General features: G+C 39.9%; 1 protein-coding gene across 2 annotated transcripts in view; it reads right to left on the reverse strand.

The window, feature by feature from the left end:
• Window positions 1–24,523, reverse strand: part of Hs2st1 (heparan sulfate 2-O-sulfotransferase 1) — a 153,020-nt gene that overhangs the window by 33,573 nt on the left and 94,924 nt on the right. The gene's annotated exons all lie outside the window — the stretch shown is intronic.

Raw genomic sequence — 24,523 nt, forward strand, 5'->3', positions numbered from 1 at the left:
ACTCTGAATAAACTAAGTTCTTGATAGAATTACGAAATTAGGAATGCCTAACTTTTGATTATCATAAGACAAGATAAAAACACAAAAGAAAACAGACAACAAAAAGAACCAAGGCATAGAGCAAAGAAATGCAGGCAGGCCAAGTTTTAAGAGGAAGATCTAGTTGATTCTATACAGCTTCAGCTCAGAACACACTTTTCCTTCCCAAGAACTGAGGAAAAATGGTTGTTAAAAGACCAGACCTTCAGAACTACTTCTTCAGGATAAAAAGACGCAATACAAGAACAAAGGGATAAATAGTTAAAAGTGTAGCACACAATAGTACCCACAGCTCTGAACTCCACTATCTCAAGTAATCCTCTCTCACACATACACACACCAGAGTGCGTGTGCTGTGGCCGGACTGTGAAACGTGCTCCCCGCCCCCCCGCCCCCCCCCGCCCCCCCGCCGCCCCCCCCCCCCCCCCCCCCCCGGCTCATGTCTTTGAAAAGCCAGTGGCACTCTTCTGGAAGGTTATGGAAGGTTTAGGACGCGGAACCTGGCTGAAGGAAATGAGTGGGTCTCCAGGGTTTCTAAAACCAGGCCCCACTTTCTATCTTCTCTCTGCTTCCTGAGGGAAGATGCCAATGTGAACAGTATCCTGCTATTCTGGCTGCTAAGGCTGTCTGTCATGGTGGACGGTGTGCCCTTCACAGTAAGTCAAAACAAACCCTCTTAAGTCAATTCTTGTCAGGTATTTGGTCACAGCAACAGAAGAGTTAAAAAAATGCAGAAGAGAATACAGTATTTCACAGATAAAATATACCTAGAAAAAATTATTTTACGGAAACTTTTTTGAAATCTCGTTAGAATTTAGTTACTTTCTAGCTTATTAAAATTTGCCAACAGCCAGGAGTGGTAGCACATGCCTTTAATTTTGGCTTAGATCTAGTTACCATGTACAGAGAAAGTACCCTTTCCACTGCCTTCTTGGCCTTCACAGGCACCAGGCACACATATGGTGCACAGACATACATGCAAGCAAAACACCCACAAATGTAAAATGAACAATAAAAATGAAACAAACAAACAAACAAACAGACCCACATGGAAAGTTGAGAGCTGAAGTCTAGTAACCGAGGTAAAAACCTTGTGAATGGATTCAACAGCAGAGCGGAGAAGAGAGAAACAGAAGCAGGGCCCAGGATCCAGGGAAGCTGAGGCTCCGGGCTGTAATCTGACAGTGCTGTAACAGTGTAAGAAATGAAGGAGAAATAAGACAGCTACCACCAAATTCAACCAACCACGGCTACAACTAACATCTGCCAGGAGACAAAGACATTTAGAGTCAAGAAACCCCAAATAAGACAAGACCCAAAGACATCCATCTAGGTCAAGACACATCATAATTAACAAAACAAGTTGAAAGTAACTTGAGAAGCCGGAGCCATCCCTAAAAAAGAATGTGGGAGCTATCAGGCACACATTTCCTGCTGCAAACCACAGAACAGGCAGCACACAGTCATGAGAACTGAAGCTAGAACCCTAGATCCAGAGAACACGGTTTTCAAACATGAAGAGGAAGATAACTCTCATAGGTATGAAAGGAAAAATGTTTAAAATCATCACAGATAAAACAAACTTAAAAGAGATTGGCTTTTAAAAGTTCTCTAAACTGAGGGCCAATGAGGAGCCTCAGACAAAGGCACCTGCTGCCAGGCCTGAAGACTAAAGTTCTATTTCTATGACACATATGAAGAGAACTAACTCCTGTAAGCTGTCCTCTGACAAATAATGCTTGTCTACACACAAGAGATGGCAAAGATAGATAGATAGATACATAGATACATAGATAGAAAGAATTCAAAGCAAATTTAAATTGAAAAAGAAAGAAAATAACAGAAACAACAAAAATGAAGAGAATAAAAATGTCCATAAATACAAAATGGACTTGCCTTTTCCAATTGATTTTCTGAGACTATAAACAGCTAAGCAAAAATTGTAATACCATGGAATTCTGTAGACTATCTAACAAAACCCTTAGTACCAGGACCAGAGAGATGATTTAGTCATAATACTTTCTGTTCTTCCAGAGAACCCAGGTTCAAGTCCCAGCACTCACATGTCTGTAGTTCTAGTTCCAAGGGATCCCATACCTTTTCCTGACTTCTGTGAGCACTGCACATACATGGTGACCAGATATACACATAGGCAAAATACCCATAAACATAAAAATAAAATCTTCAAATCTTAAAAGAAAGTATTAGGCATGAAAAGCCTCCCTTCGAGTTGGTCAGGGGATTCCAAGAGACCCCAAAACAATACAGGTTATTGCCATTGCCCTTGGTGGCCTCCCCAAACTGAGGGAAAGACCTTATTTGCTGAAGACACCATACATTTTGGACATAGAACTTGGAGAAATAAAGCTGGAAATGATTTGGAAACCTCTTTTCCAAGGACTAGCTCTTAAAGTGTGAGAAGATGCTATTGGAGAAGTCAAAGAAAAAAGAAATCAAAAGACCTACCAAGCTGTAAAGCCTATGGACAATGATAACCAGCATGAGATGATGTCTCCAAAGGTGTAATAGCGGCACTTATGTCTTGGGGGATAAGCAAGAGCCATCAAATTGGAAAAGGCACACTTAGTAGGAGAGAATTCATATCTGATACTGTAAACACAGCCAACCACCTAGCTGAAGTCATGGCCCCAAGAAGAGAACTTACTACTAATACTTTCCTAAACCAGTATAACCCTAACTGTATTCTAAATACATATCCTTATACCCAAAGGGAAGTGCAGCTCTCACCTCTCATCAAAGAAGCTTCTTTTTGCAGCAGATGGAGAACACTACAGAAATCCACAGCCAGTCAAACTACAGAAAAAACAATTGACCAATGCCAACCGATATATTTCTAACAATCCCTACACCTAAGGGAACAACACAGAACAGCAGGAAGATTTTCAGAGCCAGAGGACCAGGGCATCTACTATGAGATAGTGTCTTCCATATATGACAGGAAAGCTGCACCCATATAATCTAAAAAATAGTGGTCACTTAAACAAGTCCTGCAGAATGACAGCATCAGTTGACATGCCACGGGGTATGAGGAAAATCTCACAATGCCCTACTCCGAGATGAAGAGCTAACAGGCAATTTATGGCTGCTGAGATACCAGAAGCAGTTTTCTCCAGAAATGAGCCCTGGATTGTTATTTAATTTCATGTTGTTAGCCCTAAACACACATATGGACAACATTAAATGGACTCCATAGATTATATGTATGTATAAATAATAAAGAAGAGGTTATGAATTTGATAGAGAGTGGAGAACACAGGAGGAGTTGGAGAGAAAGAGGAAAAGGAAGGGTGGAAATAATATAAATACAGCATTCATGTATGAATTCAAAAATTTTAAATAAAAAGCAAATAATGGAGTAAAAATATTGACAATACCCCCCCAAAATGAATAATATAATGAACGTTTCTTCTCCTTTTGAGTTTTTGAAAGTGTATTTAAACAACAAAAGCAAAAATTAAAGTATGAAATTTGGTTCAAATTTATGCATAGCAAATATTAAGACGATGTTATAAACAGAGAATAAAAAGGCCTAAATGGAGCTGTGGTTTCTACACTTCCTGTGACTTTGTAAAATGACATCAGCAAAGGGAAATATGATGTTTATATAATGAAAGAAATAATGTTGAAAGAACCTACAAAAATACTATACACAAAATACTCTAGGATAAAATGTAATTTTATAAAAACATTCACAAGAATGCAGAAAATAGAAATACACAACAAAGTACAAGAGTCCAGAGAACAAAACCCAGAACAGAAAACAAAATGTCAAAAGAACTTTTAAAAATATATTTAAAGTGAATACAAATGAAATAAAGTGTCAATATTTGTCAACACAGTATCAATACAGATAGAAGAAGAATACAGGAAAAACATATAGCACATACACATACATGAGAATAACTTTTAATCAATAAGGATGACACACAAATGGAAACACACATAAAGAGATGCTGGAAACCGTCATGGGGAAACACGGATCAAAAGTACAATGAAGTGCCACGTGGGACTCACTCACTAGGACAGCAATTATTAAACAGTGTTCATGAGGAAGCAGAGGAAGCAGAACATTGTTGGTAAGACTGTAAGTGTATTTACAATGGAAAATACTCTAGCATTTCTCAAAATTTTAAGTACAGAATATGACTCAGCAATTCCACTCCTAGGTAGATACTCCAAGAAACTGAACACAGGTATTTATTTAAGCAAATACTTATGTCTACAATAGCACTTTTCTCTAAAGCCAAAAGATAAAAACAGTTCAGAGATCCATCAAGAGATAAATGACACATGGAACATATATGGAACATATTATTCCTCCTTAAAAAGAGTAAAAGATGCATGTCAAAATAAGTAAACAAAGCAAGAAATTAAAGATCATAATGCTGTATTTAAAATAGGTAAGTTCATTAAACCAGAACAGACTGGTGGCTGCCACAGGATTGGGAGGAATAGGAGTACTTCTTTAGTTGTGTTATAGATGACTAACTATTAACCTGCATTTCTTAATTATCCTAAACAGTTTATAATAATAGCTTTCAAGGATTAGAACTTTACTTTTTTAAATGAGCTGCACAGGTACAATACTTTAAACAAGAATAGAAACATATATACAGGATTACAAACCTTAATTTGTATCAATATATAAAAATCCATACTAATGTAAAATATTTGAGATGAATTTTTATCCTATATGCCTATATCTCCACGGAATGACAAACATCCACAACACACCAAATGACCAAAAACCACCCACAGCACCTCTTGGAAATATAGGCAGTGTATTCTCTAGCCTGCTTCCTGTTGTCTAGGGGACAAAAGCATCCCCAAGGGACCCTGAGAAAATTGAGGTAATAGTCAAATCTTAAGAAAACTAGCTGTAACATTTGTTGTCCTATCTCTGTGTAATGGGAAAGTGCAAGGCTTATCTGAAGTCCTGGCTAGAATAGTCTAGAGTGGACTAGCTCAGCCAGCAGCCTTGAAGTTGTTCTGAATGCAGAACTCTGAGGAAACTGCAACAGAGGCACTCTGAAATGCTGGATCACTTGGGCCACCTATTTTCATTGGTGTCTGGCCCTCTTGCTCTGAAAACATACAAACTTTCAAAGGTAACACACACACACACACACACACACACACACACACACACACACACACACTAACACAAGAATGTACTGTGCATTGTACACAAGCCAGCCAAAGATGAGTCTTTGTTTTATGATGGAACAGGTAAAACATATCTGTCAACATTATAAGTTTGCTTGAACTGTATAACCAAACCTCTATCCATGCCATTTGAAAAGATGGCATGTAATAAGTCATGAGGACTCTGTAACCAACAAGATTTATCATGTCTCATCTAGTCTCAGAGCTGTTCCCCTGTCAAGAGATCAGCATATATGTCACCTGTCTTGTTTTTCTAGGCTTATTGATGTCAGGAGCCAAGATTTCCAGCGTGTTTCCTCCTATCAAATCTGGTCTGTTTTAATTTTGAAGGAATCTAGTCTTTCATTTCCTGTGGAAACAAGAGCATAACCTCTCCCCCAACGCAATACATTTTTCTGAATTCCATTTTAAAGTTAAGACATCCAAAAGTATCTAGGCTGGTTTAATTCAGCAGTTCTTTTTACAACCCCATGTCTCTCAGCAGCTGTTCACTCATCAGCATGCAAAAAATTCAAAGTCAACAAAGCACCATACAGGATCCAGACTCCCTGTGGATTTCCCATCTTTATGTTGCTTATTCTTTTTATATTCATTTACCTTTTCTTTAAAGATTTTACCTAATTCTTTTTAAACTATTTTTTCCTTATGACTGTCTATACCCATTTTCTTTTCTTTTCCTTAGAACCTACAGATGCTGTAATCTGTTTAAAGTTTTTTGTTTGTTTGTTTGTTTGTGTTTTGTTTTGTTTTGTTTGGTCTGAACCTGTTTTACTATGTACCTATAGCACTCTCGGACTGCTTAAGCCAAACCTTAAAATGCTAAGTGGCAGCTAGGCCCTTGCTGTGTGGCTCTGGTGGTTGGCTCCACCCCTCTTTGGTCCCTGAGAGCTGAGCCTTAAGCCCAGGTGCCTGGCCAGGAGCTGTGTTTAACCAAGAGCTGCATTAAACCACCCCAGCTCTAGGTAGTGGGTGCCTGCACTGTGGCAGGTGTTTTTACCTAGCTTGCTGTTTCTACTTAGTGTTCCAGCTGCTTAAGTGCTCTGCTGCACAGCAGTGCCTCTTAAAGGAGCTGTATCCATTTCTCTCTCTCTCTCTCTCTCTCTCTCTCTCTCTCTCTCTCTCTCTCTCTCTCTCTTACAGCTTTCTCAGGCCCTCTGTGGAAATTTGGGCCCCACGGTGGGCACCATTGACCATTGTAGTTGGAATTTTCTTTGGGCCACCAATCAGCTCCTAAATACAGGCAAGGAGACTTATTAGTTAGGAATGCTCATCCTTATCTTATGCGCACCCCACTAGCTCTTAACTTAATTTAACCTGTTTCTATTCATCTACATTTTGCCTTGGGCCTTTTTACTCTTTCATTCATTCTGTATGTCCTACTTATTGCTTCCTCCATGTCTGTCTGTCTGGTCCCTGAAGTCCTGCCTGTCCCTCCTCTCTTACTATTTTCCCTGTTCAGCTTTAGGTGCCTTAGGCAGGTAAGGTAAAACAGCGACACATCTTTACATAATTAAACAAATGTAACACTTCTTTACATAGTTAAATATTCCACAACATAAACAAAGGCAATACTTCTTTACATAGTTAAACAAACACTCAGCAACATAAAAAAATGCAACACATCTTTACATAGTTAAACAAATGCAACACATCCTTGCATAGTTAAACAAATATCCTGCAACACTACCTCACATTTTATTTTTGTAGGAACTCTAAGAAGCCCATTATTATCTCTACTTAGTCAAGAAACTGATGTCAAGGAAGTGACTGCTGGCTGATTACTGATGTAAGAACACAATTCCAAGTCAATCTGACCCCAGAGTCTGTGCTCCACACTGTATCAGCTAAAATTTACTATTTTTCTCACTGTGGTTAGAAGAGAAGGGGCCCAACTTTACAGCCAAATACTGTGAGACACAGTACAGCGGAATACTCTTTAAAGCTGTTAAGTTACTTACAGAAAATGTTTTTTTATTTTTGATTTTGCAAAGTATTTTGTGATTATTTTAGTGAAACAGATGGATAGTACTCAACTCTTTTCTAGGAACTAAAAAACAAAACATGCTGTATTATCTTTGGAACCTCTTACTAATGTATCATTATTTTAAAATTTTTAATGTTAAAAAATCAATGCCAAAGCAACATAATTCTTAAATTCCTACCATTTTAACAATCCATTAACTGTACAATATTCTAAGTACCATTCACAAGCATTCATGAAACAAGTCATTGTTTTCTCTTGTTGGTGGATTACTACATGGGCAGTAAAGATGACAGTGTTTGTGGAAAAAATAGTCTTCCATACCTTTCCTTGCCTTTTTACCAATCAGTAATTATTCCACATACACATTTATAAAAAGTAAAGTATTGTAAAAAAAAAAAATCAACTGTTGACTTCAATCACTGTTCTTTCCTCATTTCAATAACTTCAATACTCTGAAGCATAATGGAGTCCAATCCAATTATTCTGTTTCTTTTTCATGAGCTTTAACAAAGCATTATATCTCAAATTACTTTTCAAATTTTAGTAATGTCTTAAGTGTTCTTACTTCAGTTACCATCTTGTACAGAATTGAGTGAATGTCACTCTAACAAATGCTATGAAGACAAAGTACTTCCAAGTCCAAGAATAGGGGAGGAGTGATCTAGAAGACATGCTGAATACGCTGAGCCTTGACCAGACGGGACTGCTTTCCAACTGTGGTGATGACAAATGGGGAAAGGCATAAAGCATGGGTAGCAGTTAATAAATAATACATGCTACTATAATGATTATGGAACTATATAACAACAGTAATAGGAAGCAGCTGAAAAAAAAATACTTCACTTATATCAGGGCCTTTCTATGGACCAGGAACAATTCCACATGTTTAAGTAAACATAAATTCATCTAATTTTTAAAAGAATTTATATAGATAATACTGCATAAAGCTGGAGTCAAGAAGATTAAGTATAAAGTTGTCAAATTCCAGATCTTTACCGGTCACTGGAGCCTACGTTCCTATTAAAATGTAGTAATTACTTTCTTAAATCACAAGGACCGTTCTTAAGACATTTGTATTCATGTCTTAAGGGATAATAAGTGACATTTAAGGCACATACTACAGACTAGAGGACATCCAGAATGTGTGTGAACTAGAGCATCATGCTGCATACAGAGAGAACTATTGAGAAAATCTACAGTAGGGCAATGCATGGCAAAATATCCCATTATTGTGAAGAAAAGGAAGCCCTGTCTCTGTAGTAATAGCCTATGAAGACTGGCTCAATAGAAGGTCTTTTAGGTAACTAGTAAAGGCAAGCTTTCCAGGAGGTTGGGATGGGGGTAAAGCTGTTGATCCAGACACTGGGTGAGGACCAAAGGATGAAACAGAAAGGACTCTAGAACAGACCTGAAACCAGGGACTCTCTGGAGTAAACAAACACTACATTCCACAAAGCTATGAATTCTCATAACAGAGCAAGCAAAGCAAAACAAAACCAGAAGTTAGTGGGTCCCCAACAGCTAAGCAGGAAGGGAGTGGGTACGTAATCACCTAACATAATTGCATTTTATGCAGTGATATGAAGACAAGCTCATCTTGGAACAACGTAGCTGGAAAAGCCACACTTCATGTCCTCCCTTCTGTCCCCAATGCCCATGCTTACATCTATGTCAAATCCTTATCTTAAACTCCAAATTTGCCTCATAAGATATATCTGTATGTTGAAGAATTGATTTCATGAATGGAGCAGTCACAATGTTTCTGTGCAGCTTAAGTAATGGGAATGCTATGATCATTTATAAGGAAGTCATTTTCACACCAGGTTTACTAACTAATTATTAATGCTTAAGTATTGTTTCAGCTTTTGGAGAAAAAGCTATGCTTGGGAAGCTTGAATGAGCCAACATAATCACAGCACTTAGTCCCAGTGCAGGGAGCCTGAGGTCAGCCTGGGTGACACATCAAGACTCTGTCCATGAGAAAGTCTATATTGTAACGAAGCTGCAAAAGCAGGAAGGCTACCCAAGGATTCCTAGGAGATGGCTGAGGAAAGAAAGAAAATCCTTTCTGCGGAGGACAAACAAAGAGGGGGAATGGGCTGGAGAAGGTTGGACAAACACTCTAGGCCCAAGAAGAGCGTGTGCAAAGTGGGGCAGGAGGTGAACGGCTCGGCAGTCGTCATAACAATGTTGGGAGCGCCACACCAGGACATGTTTTGTTTCCTTGGGTGTTTTGTTTTGTTTTGAAACAGTTTACACCTGTAGCCTAGGCTGGCTTGGAACTCACTGTGTAGCTCAGGCTGACCCTGAACTCACAACAAGCCCTGATAGTAAGCACACACTATGAAAGGGAATAATGTACACTCAGTTTATAGTCACAGAACCTTCACAGAGGCACACCAAGCAGGTTCAAAGTGACAGAATACTGCTTCTGCGAAGGGGTCCAGGAACAGGACTGTTCTTCAGAAGGCACAGCACCAGTGCTGGCAACGAACGCAGAGCTGTGGCACTGCCTGCCTGCCTGCCTTTCCTCCCAGGGCCGCAGCGAGGGGGATAATGCTGATGAGAGATGGATGCCTGTGGACGACAAGTGACTGAACAGGTGCCTAGGAGCAGAGGGAATTCCGCTCTTCATTACTGAGAGCACACATGAGGTTCTCCGGACAACTCCACCAGTAAGGCACCTCAGTGAAGAAGGCAGCCCTGTGCAAACAGCTGTGCTCGAGACCAAGTGAAAAGTGTCGGAGTGTAAGCTGACCCACATCCATTCTCAGGGCGAGTGCGAAACTCGACGAAGTAAGGGTTTAGATGAAGCGATTTTCACATAGCCATCCAACGTCTGGGTGGTCATGGGTGGACCTCTGAAAATACACATCTCAGGATACCAACAGACAGACAGTGGACCAGCAGGACACCAAACAGCAGAAAAGGAGAGTCGTAACCCAGCTGATGTCGAAAGCATGAATGAGCTCATGAAGGTGAGGTCAAACAGAACGCTTCAAAGAAGGGGTCTGAGGCCAATGGCTTTGAGCTGCAGGCTCCACCTCTCTCACCACCACTGCCCCACATATAGAACACAACAGAATACAAGTCCCCAGTAACAACCACAAGATTATTAATGATCAGTCTAAGTAGTTCTTACTGTGCTGTCCACCAGTAAATAACCATATTTAGTACAGGGTGGCAGATAATCACCTGTAGAACATACAGGCTTGTTTTATGATGCAGGGATACTGCTTTGGGATGTTTCTGGAAGGCACAGAAACTCACTACAACATACTGCACATAACGACTGTGAAGCTCAGGTAGTGAACCACTCCACTCACAAGTAAAAACAAAGATGTGAAAATGTAAAGGATGTGAGAGGTACAAAATAAATTATGCTGGAAAGACACTTGAAAAAATTCTTAGTATGCAAACACTGGTGAAAAGATGCAAGACTGGGGATTGAATTAAATGTAAGCTTTGTAATCCCGCTAAAATATTAATTTTGGTATTAAGTGGCAAAAAGATTGAGAGGTTTTTGTCAATTTTTAGCATAAGTACAAATTGCCATTAAGTATATGTGCTTTGATTGTTGAGATAAATACTATTGGAAGATTAAAGCCTTTTCAAAATCAAGAAAGAAATGCCAGGACTGTCTACAAAGCTGAACTATTTCCACAGTGCAGCAGCTGCACCTGGTACTCCATTCACTAGTAAATAACAAGAATAAGGAGTAACTAGGACTCAATTCCAGCTGGGTTTGGGCTCATTATCTAAAACTTAATGCCGCAGCTGTTTCAAAATTAGAGCTAGCATGTTGAAAGCTCTGTATTTCACTAGAGTTCGAAATGCACCATATTCCAAGGCAGAGGCTCTCCATATGTGCCTGCATCAGGGTCACCGGAAGTGACTGTTGCAGTAACCCCCACCTTTCCACCGTCACCAGTTACCCGTTCAGGACCCAAGAAATGGTATATCAAATTCCCAGGTGATGATGGTGGTCTAAGAATAACCAAGAATCAATATTTCTAGGAGCATCTGTCAGCTGTAGGAGGTCAAACAATGCACTCTCACTTCCTCTTTTCTGTGTAACTGGAAGGTATTCCCATTAACACAGAGTCTGTACTATGTTTTGATCATTTAAGCTGAATCTAAAAAAAAGGCTATCCAGTCAGTTGAGAGGTCATGACATTGACTGTCTTTTACACAAAGCTCTAATTTTGAAGCTATTTATTTTATGTTTATTTTATGTTTATTTATGAGTATATGCCTGCATAAGTTCATATGCACATGTGTGCAGGTGCCAGCAGAGACCAGAGGTTATTGAATCTAGAACTGGAGTTGCAGGGGTGTGTGGGTTGCCTGATGTGGGTGCTTGGGGCTGAATTCAGGTTCTCTGGAAGAGCAGAAGGTGTTCCCAATTGCTGAGCCATCTTTTTAGGATCTGTTTTTTCGTTAATGTAGTCCAGTTTCTTAATTTTGGGTGAGTGGTCTAAGATGACTTAGAAATAAGTCTAAATATAGCAAAGCAATCTTAATGAAAATTAAATTTTAGAGATAATATTATGTGATAAAAATTACTCAAACTTTTAAAATCTTATTTATAATTACCAAACTTGACATTTAGGCATTATAAGTAAAAGGTACAGGCTGCTGAGATGAGTCAGGAGGGAAAAAGTGCTTGCCACTTATGCCTGTGCACCTGAGCTAGGTCCCTGGAACCCCTGCAGAGGTAAACACTGAGAGAGCCAGAACTAGCTTCTCCACATTGTCCTCTGCCCTCTACGGCATGCACACTCACACACACAGTTTTTAAGTAAAAGATCCATATATGCTAATGAAAGTGAAGAGACTGCAAGACAGGACATAAGAGATTCATTATATAATGCTATAAGGAAATCACTTTAAATGAAAGAAAAAAATGAATTAATTCATGGGGAGGCAATCCACAAATATAGGAGATTTCACCATCATTTCTTCAACATTTTTTTTTTTTTTGAGACAGTGGTTTCCTCTATAGCTCAGACTGGCCCCAGCTTCCCTAGTGCTGGGATTCTGCAGGAGTATTTTCACAAGTGTATGCAATGAAGTTTCCCCCTTGTCTTGTCCCATCTGTCCAGTTCACATCTTCTACAATATACAACCACTATTATTAGTTACCCATTCAGGGATCATTTCATGCATATGGAAGCAAAAGGAAGTACTGCTTAGCTCTTTCTAACATAGATGTTAAGATAACACATCACTCAGCTCACAGGGACACATTTAGCCCCTTTACAAAGATACTGGTCCTTTTACTATTTGATCCTGTATTAACTATTTAAAGGGAAATGCTTAACACACACACTAATACAATTCCAGTTTCTCAACAGATAGCAATGAAAAAAATTTAAACTTTGATATTATCTGAAAACATGACTGGTTTCTAAGAGACTCACTGTACCAGACTGACACTCCAGTGATCGCTTTGAAAGTGTAGTTCCTTGAATAGTCATACAGGTTAGCATACTCAGAACTCAAGAATTGTAGTCCATTTGAAATATTTAAAATTTTAAAAATCTGTTTTAGCTTTATGTCTTTTAAATATATAAATGTTTTGTTTGCATGTACATATGTGTACCACGTGCATGCTTATGGATGATGGAGGTACCATGTGGGTGCTGAGAACCATCCTCTGCAGGAACACCAAGTTCTCTTAACCCCTGTGCTATCTCACCAGCCCCAAATTTACAATCTTATAATGAAAACAATTAATATAGCTTGTGCAATAAAGTTATCAATCTACTGTTAATTTATTTTCTTCACTACAGAATCTGAGAGAACCATTTCCAACAATCATCTTTGTGGCCCTAGACCACAGAAATAGAAAAGGAAAATAAAAAGGACAATTCTCCAAGCATATACTGTGTACTTGCTTTTCTCTTTACATATTAGTGTTTGTGATGTGAAAGATGATACTTTCACTTGTGGAATCAATTACCGTGACCTTCCTCATTGATGTCTCAGCCATTCCCAAAATGAATTCCACTTTTGTTTCAATACTCTGAAACAGATTAAGGAGTAGGCAGTTTACTCACTTTAAGATTTACACTAAAATTAAGAACTACTACCTCTTTATTTTTTAAAATTACCTTTGCATATTTGAAACATATTACTTACTAGGTTAATTTCAGTGACTATGTCTCAAATAGCAGGGCCAGCAGAACTAATTTCTCTCCCATTCTTGCCTTTCATCATTGTTATCACATGCTCATCACTGTGACAGTAACATTCTAACAGTATAACGAACTACAAATCCACCTAAAGAAAACAAAAGCTTTATGCAAGCTAACAAATCAACCATTTTAAATCAAAGTGTGTAGCAGGAAGTAGTAACATATGCTTGTTATCCCCACCTCAGGAGTCAGAGACAAGAGGATGAGTACAAGTTCCAGGCCAGTCACAACTGCAAGTGAGACCATGTCTCAAAAAACAAACAAACAAACAAATAAATAAATAAATAAATAAAATCAACAAATAAATGACACACTGAAGAATCAGAGAAAGATGAATCCTAGAATGTGGTGATATATTGTATACCCTAATAAAATTTGCCTGAAGATCAGAGAACAGAACAAGCTACTAAATTAAACATAGATGCCAGGCAATGATGGCACACACCTTTAATCCTAGCACTCAGAAGGCAGAGATATGTCTGGATCTCTTTGAGTTCAAGGCCACACTGGGCAACACGAGATTGATACAGTCTAAGGGAGAAACAAGACAGGCAGTGGTGGCACATACCTTTAATCCCAGTACTTGGGAGTCACACGCCTTTAATCTCACCACTAAGAAGGAAGTGATATGACTGGGCAGAGAAAGGTATATAAGACGTAAGGAAACAGGAACTAAAGGCTTTTCAGCTGGAGAGCTTTTGGCTGAGGACTCAGAGGCGTTCAGTCAGAGGATTCGTGGAGTTGGCGAGGTGAGACGTGGCAGTGGTTTGTTCCTTTGTCTCTCTGATTTTCAGGCAAATTGTATTAGGGTACACAATATATCACCACACTAGAAGCTTATGAGATTTCAACTACACTACACAGAATCTTTATTTTTTTCAAACTAAAATATAATTACATCATTTTCCCTTTCCTTTTCTCCCTCCAATCCTTCTTATGTACCCTTCCTTACTATCTCTCAAATTCATGTTCTATTTCTTTAATTACTGCTATACATATATGTTCCTAAATATATAATTATAGCCTGCTCAGTCTGTATCATGTTACTTATAAGTATGTTTTCAGGGCTAACCATTTAGTAGTGGATAACCAGCGAGGGGGACTCTTCCCTGAGGAAGATTTTTTTTTTTCTCGGGCTCTCAGCATTCCTGTAGTTCTTTGTCCAGGACTAGAGCATCATGAGAGTTCCCCTCCACGTCAGCACGTCTGTTGGTGTTGTCCTTGTGCAGGTCATGTTTAAGAGTCACACTGGTGAGACTTATGCGTGCAGCTTCTCTGATATTTCCAGATGCAGTCTTACAGCAAACGTCCTGATCCTATGGCTCTTTAAATCCTTTGGCCACCCTCTTCCATGACTTCCCCTAAGCCTTAGGGACAGGAGTACCTTGTAGATGTTGTCGGTTGGGGCTAGGTACCACATGATCATTCGTTCTCTGCATTTTGATCAGCTGTGGTTTTATGAAACAGTTCTTATCTGTTGCAAAAAAAGTTTCTTTGCTGAGGGGAGAGCGCTATGATTACCTGTGGGTATAAGGATTAACTATTTAGAATGCAGTTAGGAGTTATGCTGATTTATTAAAGTGGTGGATCCTCCAAGATCCAAGACATGACTTACTAGCCCTGGGTAGTTGGTTATGTTTCCAACACTAGGCATGGTTTCCCTGTTGTTAGTTGTGGACCTTAAGTCCAATTAGAGAGCTGTTGGTTACTGCCAAGGTGTGTGTGCCACTGCTGTACCCTCAGGACACTGAGCCATGCTGGTCATTCTTAGAGTTCACAGGTGTGGTGGTTTGAATGAAAATGGATCCCATAGGCTCAGATATTTGCACGCTTAGTCACCAGTTGGTAAACTGTTTGAGAGGGATTAGAAGGATTAGGAAGTGTGGCCTTGTTGGAGGAAAGGTATTACTGGGGGTGAGCTTACAAGTTTCAAAAGCCCATACCAGGCCCAGTGGTGCTCTGGCTGCTGCCTGCAGATCAGGATGTAGCTCTCAGCCACTCATCCAGCACCAGGTCTGCCTATGTCCCACCATGCTCCCCACCATGATGATAACGAACTAACCTGCTGAAACCGTAAGCAAGGCCCCCAACTAAATGCTTTCTTTTGTAAGAGTTGCCTTGGTTATGGTGTCTCTTCACAGCAATAGAATAGTAACTAAGACAACAGGCATCACAGCCAGGTAGGACTATAGGTTACTTCCCTCCCTTAGAAGCTTGCATGGCACTTTCCAGTACCAGCTAGTCCTCAGGGAAGAATCTTAGTAAACAGTTACTATGTGACAGTGTTGGCACTCCCAAAGAAAACTCCCTGCCTACAAAGACTCCCCATTACTTTGTGCTTATGAACATTGACAGGATTCTTGAACTTCATCTGCTGTTTTAATTCCCTTGAAAAACAGTTATGAACAAAATTATATGAAACTTGAGTGAGATATGCTGCAAATGAGTAAAAGTATAGATGAAATATGACCAAGCATGAGTTGATGATTGCCACAGCTTGTGAGAAACATACAGAGATCCATTTTATAATTCTATTTATATCCTAAACATATCTGTAATATTCTTAAATATGTAATAAACTCAGTTCCTAGTATTTATTAGAACATTTTAAAAATGGCATTTATCATTATTACTTTTCATTCTAGAGGCCCATCATGATTATAAAAGAGGATTATAACAAACAAAATAGATTAGAAAGTAAGACTGGGAATGAGTCAGAAGAAAGGAAGAAAACTATTTTTTTTTTTTTTTTACAAAGGATAGTAATCACAGATAGTCAAACAGAACCAGCTGCTCATCTAGAATATCCATGAGCACTGACTTTTAATTCTATAGGCCTTTCACATATACATTCAGGTTTTTGTTTCTCTTGTGTTACTGGGCGCACCTTCATTATACCAATAATAGATTTGTCAAAAGCGGTTAAAAGAGCATTATGCACTCCTGTCACTGGGACACAGACGCACAAGAATTTCAAGTCTGAGGTTAGCCTGGGCTATCCAGCAAGTCTGAGGTTAGCCCAAACTACACAGACAGAGTAAGACTGTGGTATAATAACAAAAACCAGACAGTAATGAAAAGAGGGTGAAAACAATATAAAGTGCTAAGAATAAAAACTTAAAGTAGGTGAACAGTGAAGAGAACCATGAGACATAGCTTAATCTTTACAAGTTCACTCTGTTCTAACTTCAACAAACTCAAACCCACACTTGTAATTTTGCTCAAATGATAAACTTATGGCAGCAAAAACGAAGTCATATTTCAAGTTTGATTTACTACATTTTGAAAGTCTTGTTTCCAGAAAACTGTACTCTCTCAAAACAATGAAAATACCTATTTTCTCTAACCCCAGAAACTGTGTTGGTAATTTTAAAAATCATAGATGAGAGGTAAAGGATCAACACACATTTTAATTAAGTTTTTATGTAAGGAAAAATTATCTTTAGAAATACAAGTTGGCTAGAGACATGGCTCAGTGGTTAAGAGAACTGGCTGAGCTTCCCGAGGACCTGGTTCAATTCCCAGCACCCACATGGCAGCTCACAACTGTCTGTAACTCCAGTTTCAGGGGACCAGGCACCCTCTTCTAACTGCCACAGGTATGAGGTAGGCATGTAGCACACAGACATACATGCAGACAAAGAACTCATACACTGAAAATAAATCTAAATTTGAAAAACTAAAAAATTAAAAATACAAGTATCTATATTTCCCACTTATTCCAATCAATCAATTATATGACAGACCCTGAACTCAATTGCCAGCACAAACAAATGTACAACAATAATCTGAAAGGAATGGTGCTGGGCCTGTGTCCACTAGCTCATCCCACAATTCCCATAAATCATCTCACAGCATGACAGTCTACCTTCTAACCATTGTATGACCTTGGACACCACACAGTAAGCAGGGCATCACTTTCTTCTAATTACATATTTATTTATTTTGTATACATACACATCCTGAGACATACATACACAGAAGGCAGGGGACAACTTTCAGGAACTCCTTGTCTCCTCCATGTAGGTCCACAGGAACCTGAGTTATCAAACTTGGTGCTAGCAGTGGGTGCCTTCCCCACTCCTCCACACGCTTCTACTTCCCATAAAGGTAAAGAGCATCTAAGCAGACATGAGCGTGAGATGCTTGTGCTGGTAACAGAGGAAAGTACACCGAGACCAACTGCTGTCCTCTCCAACACGACATTAGGAAGCATGGTTTCTGTCCTCTTTCTCCTGCCCAGCCACTGAAATTAGATATGACCAGAGTTCTTTGTAATAATGGAACTGCTTTTATTTGTCACATGTGAACCTTCTCTCACAAGAAAACTTGTCAAAAATAACACTGTCATATGCCAAAATGACTTCTCCAATCCTACCCCTACACAAAGAGTAGAAAGTCATGTCTATACCAATAAAAAGTTAAGGATGTTCACAGTGACTTTAACAACACTCTCTCTGCCTACCCCACTTCCATTATTGATTCCCACACGAGCAGCAAACTGATGGATTTCTATTAGTCAGGCAAGTTTTCACTGTTGACAGCACAAACACTCTGAAGAACAGATGCTGCCATCAAGCTGAGTGTTCAGCTATTCCACTCTGAAATTAAGTGAAGCACTTGTTTAAAAATGTTTTCTCATTAGAACATACAATGATCATTTGAAATTCTATCTGCTATAATAGGATATTTCTATGACATTGCAATCTGGACTATGCCATAAACACCATTGTTCTTGAACAGATGGAAATCATAAAGTGATATTTAGCTACAGATTTTCTGTCACACAGTTTTGCAAACTGAAGAAGGGGGGGAAAATCAACATTTGCAACCAACTAGAAACACAATACTATCTAGTAAGCTAAAGTGATGGTAATGTGACACAGAATATAAATGCCTTCATTTTAATGCATTGCAGCTTTCAGCAGGAAAATAAAATATTAAAATGCAGCTTCACAAGGTTAGTCATGACGTGATGGAGCAGGGCTGAGAGAACAGGTGATGTGCAAGGCATCTACAACAGGCATAGGCCGGCACTGCACAGACTGCAGCCAGGGCCTCATGCACGTCAGGCATTCAGTAATGCACAGACACTTGCAACATGCTCCATAAAATTCCAGCAAGTGTTTTTAATGACTCAAGATCATATTATTCACATACACATATAAACTCATAGACGCTACAATTAGTTTTGAAAAGCAATACTTGACAAACTAACATCAGTCTGTGATATACCCTGACTCATATGCTGAAGAATACCAAACATCTGTAGTTTTGGTTCTGGTACCAACAGCCAGGGCTTCACATGTTAAGCACACACTTGACCACCTCCCACCTGTTAAGAGAAAAACCCCATTGGTAATTTACATGCTTAACTCCGTGTATTTTGTGAACCCACAATATATCAATTTAAATAGGTAAAGGTAAACAACTGTAAAATGGACAGATCATTGGAGTAATGAAAAGACTAGCTACTAAGAAGGAGAACTCTGAAAAACACTAAAGAAACAGCGAGGAACAAGCAGACACACGCCCTCGGACCAAAAGAGCCAGCAACAACAGCTCCTACCAGGCTCAGGTCCAGCTCTGCTAGAAAAGTCACAGCTCCATTCAGTGTTGGGAAGCAGTTTACTCCAGGGTTCCTCACTAAGATCTGGATGTTCCAAGGAAGGTTAAACATCCCATCCTGCAGGGAAACTCTTTCAGCTCAGGAGGTAAACAACTCCAAGGCTTCAGAAAGTCCCTGAAGCCAATCAGATTCACAAGGCCTGCCCCTCCCTACGCTTACAAAAGCAGGAAGGACTGCTGAGGTTAAATTATTCTTCATAACTTTATCATGAAGGAAATCATATTTAAGGCACCTCTGTTGACTTAATATTCCAAGAGTTAATGATTCTGATGGCAGTCTGTGTCCCCTCTGACACTAATTTTAAACCAGGAAAAAGAACACAGTTGTCCCAAAAGTGAGAAGCCACTCTCCTTGTGGCAGGTTCCCAACTGTCAGTGTGAGCACATCTCTGGACAGCTGTAGGGTACTGCCCAAAAGAATGACGTGCTTAAGACCTGTCCTGCATGTGGTCAGAGCCACCCCATGGGCTTGGGTCCTGGGACTGAGAAAGTGGAGAGGGAGCTCAGCTCTGTGCTCCTCTTCCTGCTTCCCACCCCACCCACTTTGAGCACCAGCCATGACATCTGCAAGCCACTCTGGCTACTATGCCTTCCCTGCCATGCCAGCCTTGAACAGGAAGCAAAAAATCCCGTCCTCTCGAGTTCTTCTTGTTAGGTATTTGTTTACAACAATGAGAAAAGTGTTAATGCACTTCTCACATGCAGTCACTGTACAGATTCATGATCAACACCTTGAACATGTCTGCTCTTCTTGAAACACAAGCTACAGAGACTCTCCTCTCTGCTCCCATGCTTGCCGAACACACTGAGCCAGTATTCACAACGGTTCTTTTGTGTTAAGTCTAGCAGCAAAACTATAGGACGATAAATGTAAACAGAGGGGGAGGGCTTCCGCACTTCATATAAGTTTTGTTCTTGCTGCCTTGTGCTCTATTTTATAGCTTTGGCCTAGAGATCAAACTCCTCCCATGCTGATGACCAATTCTTCATCTCCATGCTAACCTCTCTTAAATTCCAGACTCCGAAGACATTTTAACTATAATAAATAATACAAAATGACCAAATTCCTAGGAAAATGTTCTACAAATCAATCCTCTTCAAAGAAAGAGAAAGCTGTGAGAAAACAATAACTATTTGAGAAATTAAACTGATGCTCAAAATCTTTACCAGCCACAGCAACTAATTCTTCTCCAAAAGGCCGATCCAGACAATTTAACACATGGCATTCACCACATCTATCTAAAAGAGTCAAATCATATAAGAAGAAATATAAAAAGGTATTTCATGAGGAATAAAGCCATATTACAACATCAATAACTGGACATTCAGTACAATGAAAGGCTTACAAATGCAGATATATCTCAATGAATACAGGGATAAAAGTATGTAGTAAAATATTAGCAAATTAAATTCAACGTTAATATTAAGCCAAAATGAAGAAAAGTTTACCATAAAAATGATGTATAGGCTAGGGATGATTTACTCATTTGGAAAGCCTCTGGTATAATTTACTATATTAACAGGTTAAGAGAAAACAACTCCCCAAATTAACAGTTCAATGCATACCAAAAATTTAGTCTGTATGAAACCAAATTCAGTAATGTCGCTTCAGTTTTGTTCTCATGCAGGCTTGAGAGAATCAGATACATAAATGTAACTTATTCTCAAGTGCTCATGATCACAGCTCCAGTGTGCCTTTGTCCACAGAGGAGAAGTCCTTATCGCCTTATCCTTTATCCACGCCTATACCACTGGAGTCTACTGATGAGTCTCTGCCTCCAGCTCCTTTGCTTTGAGACATGCAGAGCTTTCCCACATGTCCTCTCCTTCCCAAGAGCTTATTTCTAAAACACGCCTGCCATAGGAGTAATAAAAAAAAGAATGAGCTGGGGAAAAAAAGGTAACAGTCTATCTTAAAGGTCAACATATTTGCTATTAAACATGAAGCTTGCAAGTGCCCAAGGCAAAAGAAAAAAAATTTTCATTCAGTTATATTTATAACCAAAATTGAGAAAATACATCCTTAACATCAACAAAGATTTTCCCAATGAAAACTCAGGACTTTCTCATATGCACAATTGTGAACAATATCTTCAGCACGTTTACAGTAATGTAGTGCTTACACTGACTGTGACTCTGGATAAGATGCATCGCTCATTTCCTTCTAATATCCTTCTAGAAAACAACCCATGGAAACACAGCAGAGAAATGCACTGCTGAATAAGGTATATCATATGGATGCTCCAAACAGTCATTTCACAGAGTGAACGCTGACAGTGCCAGAAAAGTCTGCATTTAGAGTCCAGTGAAAACTGAAGGGTGAAGGTACCGGTGGGGAATTAACCTAGAATTGAGGGGGAAGGTGTAATCCTTCGAAGCATTATTGGCAGCTTCTAATCTCAGAGCATTGCAAGACAATCCTGTGGTGGGAGGAATCAGTTAGTTATGACTGATTGCACACACTGAAGGAATACTCTGGCAACCATGGTACTATGCACATTTAAAAGTGACTAAGTCAAAGTCCAGGTTAACCCTCCTCAGCCACTAAGACAAATTCCTTCTAGGTATGCTTTCTTCTTCAAAATCACACATAAAAAAGAAACTTAGAGCATCTATTTCTCAAAGCACATATCTTAGACCTAAATCTGTCATTTTGACAAACTACCTTGGTTTTGGACAGCAGTCCTCCTAGACAAAGTGAAATCTTGTCTACTTGGAGAGGGTGCTCAGTATGCTATTAAGATTTAAACTACGCTGATCCTGTTAGATAAGACAGATGGCTGTCTCATGAGGGAGCAATATGCAATGCTTTAAGTTTATTATTGATGGGCAAATTGAGGGATGAAAAGGAGAGGTTAATACGTTTATACAACCAAGCCTTTCAAGTAGTATTAAGAATACGGGGGCCAAATTTTTGGCAGAAAGTAAATGATGACTGAACAAAAAGATAATGAAATCTGATTTCATATGAAGGAAACTCAGGAACTCTGTTGTGTGTTCAGAATGATTTTATGTGAATTAACAGAAATATTTCTTTCTTTTTTTAAATATTTTTATTTTATAATTTAATTTTACATATCAGCCACGGATTCCCCTGTCCTCCCTCCTCCCACCCCCCAGCCTTCCTCCCCAATCCACCCCCCATTCCCACATCCTCCAAGGCAAGGTCTCCCCTAAGGAGTCAGCCCAGCCTGGTAGATTCAGTTTAAGCAGGTCCAGTCCCCTCCTGCCTACACCAATGCTGATCAAAGTGTCTCAGCATAGGCCCTAGGTTCCAAAAAGTCAGCCCATTCCCCAAGGACAGGTCCTGGTTCCACTGCCTGGGGGCCTCCTAAACAGTTCAAGCTAATCAACTGTCTCACTTATCCAGAGGGCCTGATCCAGTTGGGGGCTCCTCAGCCATTGGTTCACAGTTGATGTGTTTCCACTAGTTTGGCTATTTGTCCCTGTGCTTTTTCCAATCATGGTCTCAATATCTCTTGCTCATGTAATCCCTCCACTCTCTCACCAATTGGATTCCTGGAGATCCACCTGGGGCTTGGCTGTGGATCTCTGCATCTGCTTCCACCAGACACTGGATGAGAGTTCTATCATGACAGCCAGGGTGTTCGGCCATCTGATCACCGGAGCAGGTCAGCTCAGGTACTCTCTTGACCATTGCCAGTAGTCTACAGTGGAGGTACCTTTGTGGATTTCTGGGGACCTCTCTAGCATTCTGCTTCTTCCTATTCCCATGGGGTCTTCATTTATCATGGTATCTCTTTCCCTGAAAGATCTTCACCAACCCCACATCTGACAGAGGGCTGATATCCAGAACATATAGAGAACTCAAGAAATTAGACATCAAAATGCACAACAGTCCAATTAAAAAAATGGTTTATAGAGCTAAACAGAGAATTCTCAACAGAAGAAGCTCAAATGGCTGAAAGAAATTTAAGGAATTGCTCAACATCCTTAGTCATCAGGGAAATGCAAATCAAAACGACTCTGAGATACCATCTTACACCCATCAGAATGGCTAAGATCAAAAACACTGAAGACACCTTATGCTGGAGAGGATGTGGAGCAAGAGGAACACTCCTCCACTGTTGGTGGGAATGCAAACTTGGACAGCCACTTTGGAAATCAATATGGCGCTTTCTTAGAAAATTGGGAATCAACCTCCCTCAAGACCCAGCTATACCACTCTTGGGCATATACCCAAGGAGTGCTCAATCATACCACAAGGACACATGCTCAACTATGTTCATGGCAGCATTATTTGTAATAGCCAGAACCTGGAAACAACCTAGATGCCCTTCAACTGAAGAATGGATAGATAAAATGTGGTACATATACACAATGGAGTACTACTCAGTAGAGAAAAGCAATGACATCATGAGGTTTGCAGGTAAATGAATGGAACTAGAAAAAAATCATCCCGAGTGAGGTAACCAGATTCAGAAAGACAAACATGGTATGTACTCACTCATAAGTGGATACTAGATGTAAAGCAAAGGATAACCAGACTGCAACTTACAACTCCAGGGAGGCTACCTAGTAAAGAGGACCCTAAGAAAGACACAGGGATTGCCCAACAACAGAGAAATGGATGAGATCTACATGAGCAAACTGGGGGAGGGGTGCTGTGGGATGTATGGCAAATGTGTTGCTGATTAATCAATAAAACACTGATTGGCCGTTGGCTAGGCAGGAAGTATAGGCGGGACAAGGAGGAGAATAAAGCTGGGAAGTGGAAGGCTGAGTCAGAGAGACACTGCCAGCCGCCACCATGACAACCAGCATATGAAGATGCCGGTAAGCCACGAGCCATATGGCAAGGCATAGATTAATGGAAATGGATTAATTTAAGCTGTAAGAACAGTTAGCAAGAAGCCTGCCACGGCCATACAGTTTGTAAGCAATATAAGTCTCTGTGTTTGCTTGGTTGGGTCTGAGTGGCTGTGGGACTGGCGGGTGACAGAGATTTGTCCTGACTGTGGGCCAGGCAGGAAAACTCAAGCAACAGAGGGGGGTAATGGAGGGCAAGTGTTGGGGGGAAGAGAGCTTAGGGGAGCGGGAGGTCCCAGCTAGATCAGGAACAGAATGGGAGAAAACAGAAATATTTCTCTGCAACAAAACTGAGGAGACCTGAACAAGTTTTCAAAGCATGGTGGTTTGAATGAGAAACATCCCCCAAAAGCTCATATATTTGAACAACGGGTCCCAGCTAGTGGTGCTGTTGGGGAGGTTATGGGACATCTAGGAGGTAAAGCCTTGCTGAAGGAAGGATGTCACTGAAGGAGAGCTTGAGGAGTCCCAGCCTGGCCTGAACTCCTGTGTATCCTGTGTGTGGATGAAAATGTAATCAGCTAGCTTCTGGCTACCATGTCATGCATTACCATGCCTTTCCCACCATGATGGACTCTATTCCTCTGTAATCATAAGCTAAAATCAACTCTTTCTTCCTCAAGTTGCTTCTGGTCTTGGTATTTTCATACAGCAA

The sequence above is a fragment of the Peromyscus eremicus genome, chromosome 6, assembly GCF_949786415.1.
Source record: "Peromyscus eremicus chromosome 6, PerEre_H2_v1, whole genome shotgun sequence".
Classification (NCBI taxonomy): Eukaryota; Metazoa; Chordata; class Mammalia; order Rodentia; family Cricetidae; genus Peromyscus; species Peromyscus eremicus.